This window comes from Oncorhynchus mykiss, chromosome 4 (genome assembly GCF_057628025.1).
Source record: "Oncorhynchus mykiss isolate SJ-2025 chromosome 4, ASM5762802v1, whole genome shotgun sequence".
Lineage (NCBI taxonomy): Eukaryota > Metazoa > Chordata > Actinopteri > Salmoniformes > Salmonidae > Oncorhynchus > Oncorhynchus mykiss.
Genome location: NC_143025.1, coordinates 70790486 through 70800085, shown reverse-complemented (window position 1 = coordinate 70800085; position 9600 = coordinate 70790486). Strand labels below are relative to the sequence as shown.

General features: G+C 41.9%; 1 long non-coding RNA gene and 2 pseudogenes across 2 annotated transcripts; all 3 read right to left on the bottom strand.

Annotated features, from left to right (window-relative positions):
• Positions 1 to 890: 890 nt before the first annotated feature.
• On the bottom strand, positions 891 to 1956 carry LOC149984124 (uncharacterized). Its single transcript, XR_016495401.1, has 2 exons — positions 1821 to 1956; positions 891 to 1706 (listed from the first exon to the last, which is right to left on the bottom strand). It is a non-coding gene; the product is annotated as an uncharacterized LOC149984124 (long non-coding RNA).
• A 380-nt stretch (positions 1957 to 2336) lies between these two features.
• LOC149984123 (uncharacterized) lies at positions 2337 to 3295 on the bottom strand (annotated as a pseudogene).
• Positions 3296 to 6013: 2718 nt separating this feature from the next.
• On the bottom strand, positions 6014 to 9181 carry LOC149984122 (uncharacterized; annotated as a pseudogene). The gene is made up of 3 exons (XR_016495005.1): positions 9145 to 9181; positions 9001 to 9053; positions 6014 to 7304 (listed from the first exon to the last, which is right to left on the bottom strand). The product of XR_016495005.1 is annotated as an uncharacterized LOC149984122 (transcript).
• Between the last annotated feature and the right edge of the window lie 419 nt (positions 9182 to 9600).

Here is a 9600-nt window from a genome sequence, read left to right as displayed (position 1 = left end):
TTTAGCAGCAAAGGGGGGACCAACTCCATATTAATGCTCATGATTTTGGAATGAGATGGTCGATGAGCAGGTGTCCACATACTGCTGGTCATGTAGTCTAGATGTCCTGGATGGCAGGGAGCTTGGCCCCAGTGATGTACTGGGCTGTCCGCACCACCCTCTGTAGCGCCATGCGATCGAGGAAGCTGCTATTACCATACCAGGCAGTGATGCAGCCAGTCAAGATGCTCTCAATTGTAGAGCTGTAGAACCTTTTGAGGATTTGAAGGCCCATGCCAAACTCCTCATGAGGAAGAGGCGCTATCATGCCTTCTTCAAGACTGTGTGTGTTTGGACTATTTTAAGTCTTTAGTGATTTTGACACAGAGGACCTTGAAGCTCTCAACTTGCTCCACTGCAGCCCCATCAATGTGGATGGGAGAGCTCACCTCCAATTTCCTTTGGGCTAGGATTTGAAAGTGTTTGGTTCTTTTCTACCTCAAAGGCTGGGTTGCATCTCTAAATCAACTTCCTCACCGTGTTTCATCCCCTTGATCTGCACCATTTAGAATCTTTCTCTGCACTGATCTGGAAAAACACAGCGTATATGGAAACAAGCAAAATTCAGTGGGCAGGGCGCACTATTATAGCCTATGCTGTTGCTAGTCCTACTCATTACAAATCAGAGACGATGAAGAGGAGACCACTTTAGACTGTTGAGATGGAGCCATATGAGCATACCAGTATGTCAATGTAATGATCCTGTTGACTTTCCATACTATGAAATCATGTCGGTATGATTGTCAATACAATATAACATGATCCGTTTCCCCCATTTGCTCACAGAAAGGGTAATGAAGAGCCAAGTTTACAGACAGAATTGCTATCCTACAGAGGAGAAAACATGGGTAAAAGTTGTATTAACATTTTAATAACGATTGTCAATTAAGACAATTTGTGTTGTTCAAGCTTTTTTCAGTTGTCAATGTCATTCACTCCATTGTTTTTCTTGAGGCAATACATGGTGATATGCAAATGCAAGCTTTTACAATACAAGATAACTATTCCTCCCTTAAAAATGATACAATAATTATTCAAATGTACAGTAGACAACATTTAAAACTATCGCATAGAATGCATAATGGGGTGTTTCGTGAGCTGAAATAAAAAGATCCCAGACATTTTCCATACGCACAAAAAGCTTATTTCTCTCAAATTTTGTGCACAAAGTTGTTTACATCCCTATTATTGAGCATTTCTCCTTTGTTAAGACAATCCATCCACCTGCCAGGTGTGGCATATTGCCTGTGAAGGGGTGGGTGGGGCTGAGATGCTGAGGAGTATTTCTGTTTGTAAAAATCCCTTTTGTGGGATAAAACTCATTCTGATTGGCTGGGCCTGGCTGCCCAGTGGGTGGGTCTATGCCATCCCCGGCCCACCCAAGGCTGCACCCCTGCCGAGTCATGTGAAATCCATAGATTAGGGCCTAATGAATTTATTTCAATTGACTGATTTCCTTATATGAACTGTAACTCAGTAAAATCTTTGAAATTGTTGCATTTCTATTTTTGTTCAGTGTACATTTTTTCATTCACTACATGGAATATAGCACCATTATTTACTGGAGCTGGTCTCACAGCAGACATTCATGGATCCTCTTGACAATCTTGATCAAGTAGTTCTTGGCTGGTGTTACTGATGATACAATGTCCTCCACCTGGTCTTTCCTGTATAGAAACAATGAAGAGTGTTACAGTTGTTTAAGGTGCCCTGATGCAACAAAGTACAATCAATTGCCTAGAAACAGAAGTGTGCGTGAGAAGATAAACCTTAAGTCTTACGTTGTGTTTCCAATGTGATTTTGGAAGTTCTGCACATGAAGGAGACAGATGGGGTAGGTGGAGGTAACAACTACGGTCATCTCAAACTTGGTAAATGTCTTGAGATTGGAAAACAGGATTCGAACTCTGATATAAAGAAAAATGTTTTCAATCAGATATCTATTATATGTATCTATATATAGAAAATGTCCAAGAATGGTCAGTCCCATTTCAGTCAACATACTCTGGTGGTCTGATATGAGGGTGAATGTTCTTTCTATGAGTTGTATTTCTACAGTATGGTGTGTGATCCATCTATAATGGCGCCGGGGGAGATGGCTGCCGTTTTACGGTCCCCTAACCAATTGTGATTGTTTTTTCGCATTATTTCTAACTTATTTTGTACATAATGTTTCTGCCACTGTCTCTTATGACCGAAAAGAGCTTCTAGATATCAGGACAGCGATTACTCACCCCGTACTGGAAGATTTTTTCCCCCTCCCTTTAACGAGTCGTACGCGAAGGATTTACTCCAGACACCTGGCAAGGCTCTCATCCCCGTCATTCGCAGAAGAAAGAGACAGAGATATCGGTGACATAGGTCTGGGTGCCTTGTAAGGATCCGACGGCGAGTGGGTAATCTGCCTTGGAAAATATTTTCCCCGTCATTGACCATCTGAGGAGAATGTGTCCCAAGTTTCAGATAATTCTGCTTCACTGCTAATATCTGGAAGCACTTCATTATCAATGTTGTCCATCAGGTTGTTGCTCCTCAGTCCATGAGTGCCACCCAAGCAATTCTTCAGAAGTTTCCCAAAATCAGTCACACTATTGCACTCAGTCTGGTTTAGTTCTGACGGTTTGGCCCTTTTGCGGGAGTTTGGGCAGGAAACCACCAAATGACAGTCGTGATGTAAGGCTTTTACTCTTCCAGTTCAAAGTAGTAGTCATATTAGGTTTGATATTAATAATAAAATGGTCTGCCAATGCAACACTTGCTGGATTCTCAGTCATTAATCCCATGGTTTTAGACCTGTAATCTATAGCTGTTCAGGATTCTGTCTTTACACGGTGTTTGTTGGAGGTCCTCGCCAGCTGAGATGAAGGTGCAGTGCAGCTACCCATCACTTCAGTGGATTCGTTTATCATGCGGCTCATATGATTAAGTTTCAACTGGAGATCGGCCAAACTCATTCGCCTGGTCTTTGCCTTCTTTGGAGGTACATTATCATATTTTGAGACTGAAGAGGCAATGATCTTTCTGGTTTGTTAGGAATACAGGAGCAGTCTTCGTCTTTCAGATCAGGATCATTTATGTCTGCCAATCCATTAAAGTGTTCTCTAAGGTTAGTGGGGATTACTCCAAGTTGACCCTCCGGTAGAAACAAAGAAATTGCCTTTGTGGTGGATAAAGGGCTCTTCACATTGGTGAGTGCATCATGTTGTTCAATTTGCGTTAATCCATTTGGATTCAATTGCAACAGTCTAGCTCCTTGTCAGTTCCATTTAATCAGAGCCAGAAGATGTACAGTGGGGAGAACAAGTATTTGATACACTGCCGATTTTGCAGGTTTTCCTACCTACAAAGCATGTAGAGGTCTGTAATTTTTATCTTAGATACACTTCAACTGTGAGAGACGGAATCTAAAACCAAAATCCAGAAAATCACATTGAATGATTTTTAAGTAATTAATTAGCATTTTATTGCATGACATAAGTATTTGATCACTTACCAACCAGTAAGAATTCCGGCTCTCACAGACCTGTTAGTTTTTCTTTAAGAAGCCCTCCTGTTCTCCACTCATTACCTGTATTAACTGCACTTGTTTGAACTTGTTACCTGTATAAAAGACACCTGTCCACACACTCAATCAAACAGACCCCAACCTCTCCACAATGGCCAAGACCAGAGAGGGTGTAAGGACATCAGGGATAAAATTGGAGACCTGCACAAGGCTGGGATGGGCTACAAGACAATAGGCAAGCAGCTTGGTGAGAAGGCAACAACTGTTGACGCAATTATTAGAAAATGAAAGAAGTTCAAGATGACGGTCAATCAGCCTCGGTCTGGGGCTCCATGCAAGATCTCACCTCGTGGGGCATCAATGATCACGAGGAAGGTGAGGGATCAGCCCAGAACTACACGGCAGGACCTGGTCAATGACCTGAAGAGAGCTGGGACCACAGTCTCAAAGAAAACCATTAGTAACACACTACGCCGTCATGGATTAAAATCCTGAAGCGCACGCAAGGTCCCCCTGCTCAAGCCAGCGCATGTCCAGGCCTGTCTGAAGTTTGCCAATGACCATCTGGATGATCCAGAGGAGGAATGGGAGAAGGTCATGTGGTCTGATGAGACAAAAATAGAGCTTTTTGTCTAAACTCCACTCACCGTGTTTGGAGCAAGAAGAAGGATTAGTACAACCCCAAGAACACCATCCTAACCGTGAAGCATGGAGGTGGAAGCATCATTCTTTGTGGATGCTTTTCTGCAAAGGGGACAGGACGACTGCACCGTACTGAGGGGAGGATGGATGGGGCCATGTATCGCAAGATCTTGGCCAACAACCTCCTTCCCTCAGTAAGAGCATCGAAGATGGGTCGTGGCTGGGTCTTCCAGCATGACAACAACCCAAAACACACAGCCAGGGCAACTAAGGAGTGGCTCCGTAAGAAGCATCTCAAGGTCCTGGAGTGGCCCAGCCAGTCTCCAGACCTGAACCCAATAGAAAATCTTTGGAGGGAGCTGAAAGTCCGCATTGCCCAGTGACAGCCCCGAAACCTGAAGAATCTGGAGAAGGTCTGTATGGAGGAGTGGGACAAAATCCCTGCTGCAGTGTGTGAAAACCTGGTCAAGAACTACAGGAAATGTATGATCTCTGTAATTGCAAACAAAGGGTTCTATAACAAATATTAAGTTCTGCTTTTCTGATGTATCAAATACTTATGTCATGCAATAAAATGCAAATGAATTACTTAAAAATCATTACAATGTGATTTTCTGGATTTTTGTTTTAGATTCCGTCTCTCACAGTTGAAGTGTACCTATGATAAAAATGACAGACCTCTACATGCTTTGTAAGTACGAAAACTTGCAAAATCGGCAGTGTATCAAATACTTGTTCTCCCCACTGTAGGTGCCTTACTACTGCAGACGCTTTCAGCACCTTACTGAAATGTAATCCCACCACGTGCACTCTGCTCTGAGGGAGGAACCATCTGCAGGGTCCCACTCACACTGGATAAAATGTTTCCTCGCACTGAAAGGGTCATGAAGCCCCATCTTGATATTGTCAGACTCAATAACACCGGTCTGACTTCTTGTCATATCCATATAATCTGAATCCAAAAGACTGATGTTGATCGGTTTTGTGACCCACTCCAACAAAATAATTGCCCTTTTCTCTATTAAAATGTGTCTTTGAGATGGTGGACATCCTAGCCAAAGTCTCATTCCCATTGGCAGAATGACAAACATTTTCCCATATCTGTGCAGTGAGAGCTTGAGTCATGTCCATACCATTGCCATCTTCCCCGAGAAGTGTTTTAGTTGAATCCAACGTGCTGACAGATCTTCCTTTACCACCTCGGAGTGAAGGCGTTGCGACACCAAAACATCTGGCGTCAATGACCCCAGTTTGGCTCCTTGTGATTTCCATGTCATCGGTACTAAGTTCTGCTCTATCCTGGCTCTCCTCAAACCTCTCCTTTTGGTGTTTTGTTATGGGGAACAATCTGCTAGTGGTCTCATCTGTTATGTTCAGACAATTTCTGTGATCTATAGACACAGTGAGAGATTTGGTCATGTCGATACCAGTCATCCTCTGATAGATGACTGGCTCTGTTGGAAGCTGACATGAAGGAGATATTTTTCCTAGTAGGGTTTTGCATGCGATTGACCACATTGAGGCTTTTGGTGTTGATTGCAACAGTTTGACTTCTAGTTATTTCCATGTCATCAGGATCCAATATGGCTACAGAAACACTGAACCCTCTGACGTTTCCCTGATGCAGAGCCCTCTCCACACTGTGAGCATTGTCTGAGAACATGGCAGTTTCCATAGAGGATGGCACTAAGGATAGACCCAGGTCAAACTCGGTATTGGGTTTGCTAAGAGAAGGCCTCTCCATCACACAAGAATTGGAATCAATAACAACAGTTAGGCTTTTTGTGATTTCCATGTCATCTGGATCAGAGGATGCAGGTTCCCATACATTACAACTTCTCTGAGTTGGTCTCTCCATGTTGGTACTTCGATCAGCATGAAGGGACATCTCTGTTGTGGGGAACAAGCAACTGGAGTGGCTCATTGGTCACTGTTGGCCACAATATTTCTAGTGAGGGCCTCGGTCATATCCATACCATTACAGTCTTCTGTAACAAACACTTCTGAGAGAATTTCATGCAGGATAAACTGTGGTTTGTATTCCCCAGTAAGGGGATTATGATTAGGCCTACACTTTTGAAATCAAAGGCAACTGTTTGACATCTTGTCATCTCTATGTCATCCCAGTTTGGGCATGAGGTGATATGAAAGGTCTGTTGATTTGGCTCAAAGGAGATTCTGTTTTTCTTGGGAAACATCCAGTTTGATGATTCACCTTTCTTGGTCAGAGCACACACATTCTCCTGGAGAGGTACATTGAGAGCTGCAGTCATCTCCATACCATGGTCATCATCTGAGAAGATCTGGGTTTAATTGGGATCTGATGTGAAGACCACACTAATGCTTTCAATGTTCCGAAGGGGATTTGAGCCTATCATCCCAATGGCTTTGAAGTCAATGGCAAAAGTTTGGCACCAGGTCAACTCCATTTCATTTGGATCAGTAGAGACAGAAACCTGGCTGAAAGGGCTTCCCCTAAGCCAGTGTTCTTCAGACCTTACAGTTTGTAGACACTGAAATACTCCTTTGCCATCTATCAAAGTTGTATGGCTTTTTGTCAGATCCAACTAATCCTGTTCAGTTTGCATCGTAGATGTATTCATGAACTGTGGACCTTGCCTTTTAGGGCTAACTGAGGCCACTGTTCGGTCTCTCCGCGTTGTCGACAAAGCTGGAACCTGATTCTCTTTATCAACTCTAGACCTGCGCGCATTGAGCGCAGCATTGAAACATTTGTTGTCCATTTTTTCTGGAGGGGATACAGCTCTGTGGAATGCCATTGTAGTTGAGGATTTGGGAGTTGGATTGCCCCTGGGGCCACATGATTTTGTTCTGGATCTATATCTCTGACTGAGGTGGAAGTGTTTTTAAAGAGGGCACAATTCTCTATTGAGTCCTGGGAACACACAGTCTCACTTTTCTTAATTGAAAAAGTAAAATCCACGTTGCCATAGTTAGATATATTTACATTGCTTTCATGTGGCAGAACAATAGAGGATTCTGAATCATTGGCGATGAGTATTGTGTGACTGTGAGTCATAGACATAAATGCTGTCTCCTCTCCTGTGAACATAATCGTTTTCTCCCCATCATCATCCTGGTTGAACATTACATTTTCCTATTAGGGGAAACATAAATTACTTTAGTGTCTCATTAATAGCGAAGTCCACTACTACAAAGACTAACACAGTACGTAGCGCACTTGCATGGTACATTTTTGGGGGGGCAATAGTTAATACTATTCATATGATTCATGAATTTGTAAGTACCTACAGTACCAGTCAAAAGTTTGGACACAGCTACTCATTCAAGGGTTTCTCTTATTTTTACTATTTTCTACATTGTAGAATAATAGTGAAGACATAAAAACTATGAAATAACACATGGAATCATGTAGTAACCAAAAAAAGTGTTAAACAAATCAAAATATATTTTATATTCTTCAATCCATTGCCTTGATGAAAGCTTTGCACAGGCTTGGCATTCTTTCAACCAGCTTTGAGGTAATCAGCTAGAATGCATTTCATTTAACACGTGTGCCTAGTTAAAAGTTCATTTGTGGAATTTCTTACCTTCTTAATGCATTGGAGCCAATCAGTTGTGTAGTGACAAGGTAGGGGTGGTATACAGAAGACAGCCCTATTTGGTAAAAGACCAACTCCATATGTGACCAGTTTCAGGAAACTATGCGTTTGTCACGATTAACTATTTCACAGGAGAGCCGTTTGAACGCAAATAGTTTTTTGGCAGAAATGCCTTCTCAAACATGTGAACGAATACAATTGCAAAATTACAAGCCTAGTTGGTTTAGCCACAGAAAAAAACAGCAACCTTCCCGCTAGGAATGATTGGCTGAGATAATGAGTGGGCTGGACATGCCGAGAGATGAGTTTGGATTGGTTTGCCATATAACATATAACTATTTGAGCTGGTCAGTATGTTTTGGCGATCGTATCTAACGCAGCTTTTTTTTAATTTTATTTTTTATGTACCGCGTAGTAAAAATGCATACATTTTACTCTCCACTTTTTGGAGGACCAAGTTAAGTGGAATTTAACAATTGTTGATAGACATTTGTTAGCTACCTGCAGATTCATGCAGGGTAGTAACGTCATGAGTTATGATGTTCATTGTTTAGCTAGTTTGCTACATGTCTTACCAAAAGACTCCACTATGCAAGTAAACATTTCGGGTGCGTTCGTAAATTCAGTCGGGCCATCTACTCCGATTTCAGAGTACTCTCGTCTGAGTGTGCCAGAACTGATGAATTTACAAACACTCAACACCCGTTGAATATGGCCGGTGTCAGTAAACGTCGGCAGAAAAGATAATACAATTTTGCCAGCAGCACAGTCACTAACACTCAGGATAACATGAAAACAACCTAACCAGCTCTGCTGGGGCGAGTACAATGGTCAGAGTGGGGTGGCTACAGCCAACAAGTGCTCAGCATGTGGGAACTCCTTCAAGACTGTTGGAAAAGCATTCCTCATGAAGCTGGTTGAGAGAATGCCAAGAGTGTGCAAAGTTGTCATCAAGGCAAAGGGTGGCTACTTTGAAGAATCTCATTTAAAATGTATTTGGATTTGTTTAACACTTTTTTTAGTTACTACATGATTCCATATGATGCTTCATACTTTATGTATTCACTATTATTCTACAATGTAGAAAATAATAAAAATAAAGTAAACCCCTTGAATGAGTAGGTGTATCCAAACTTTTGACTGGTACTGTATATAAACATTGGATAAATGTAGCTGTGCCATCGGAATGTCCAACTTAAAGAACCATCCCATTTTTCAGTCATAGCTTACCTTATTTCTTTGGTGTGAAACATGGAGGGGAGCATTCAACAAGGTTTCTATGTCTACATTCACAAACGGAAGGCAAAACAGGCGTCTTGGTCACAGAGTGCATTCTACAGTGTATACCTAAGATATCAGAGAATCTAGGCCTACCTGTAATTGGTTGAGCCCCATCATCAATGGAACCCATATGAATACTTGTGTTTTAAACGCATGAAAAAACACTGACATTTTTGAAAGTTTGGATGAAATGAAAGTATTTAACGTGAGCAAGAAGTGCTGGATGTGTCGGAACTTACGACTTTTAAGTAAAGAACTAACTTAACGTTAGCTAGTTAAGTTGCTCACATAATAACGGAAATGTATAATTTGCCACATTCATACCTTAGCAACTTGTTCTCGAACAATTGTAATATGTTAGCTAGTAGCCATCAAAGTTGTTGTTGGTTTTGAATTGAACCGCCCCCCCTTGAGCATGCGCAGACGGATCAACTTCTTCAAACTGTCTGGTTTGTGTGGATACAAACGTTATACTGCGACCTCCTGGACGTCAATAAATCTTCATCCACTTTTACAACAAAAGCTGTATAAGCAAGTTTGACTCCATTT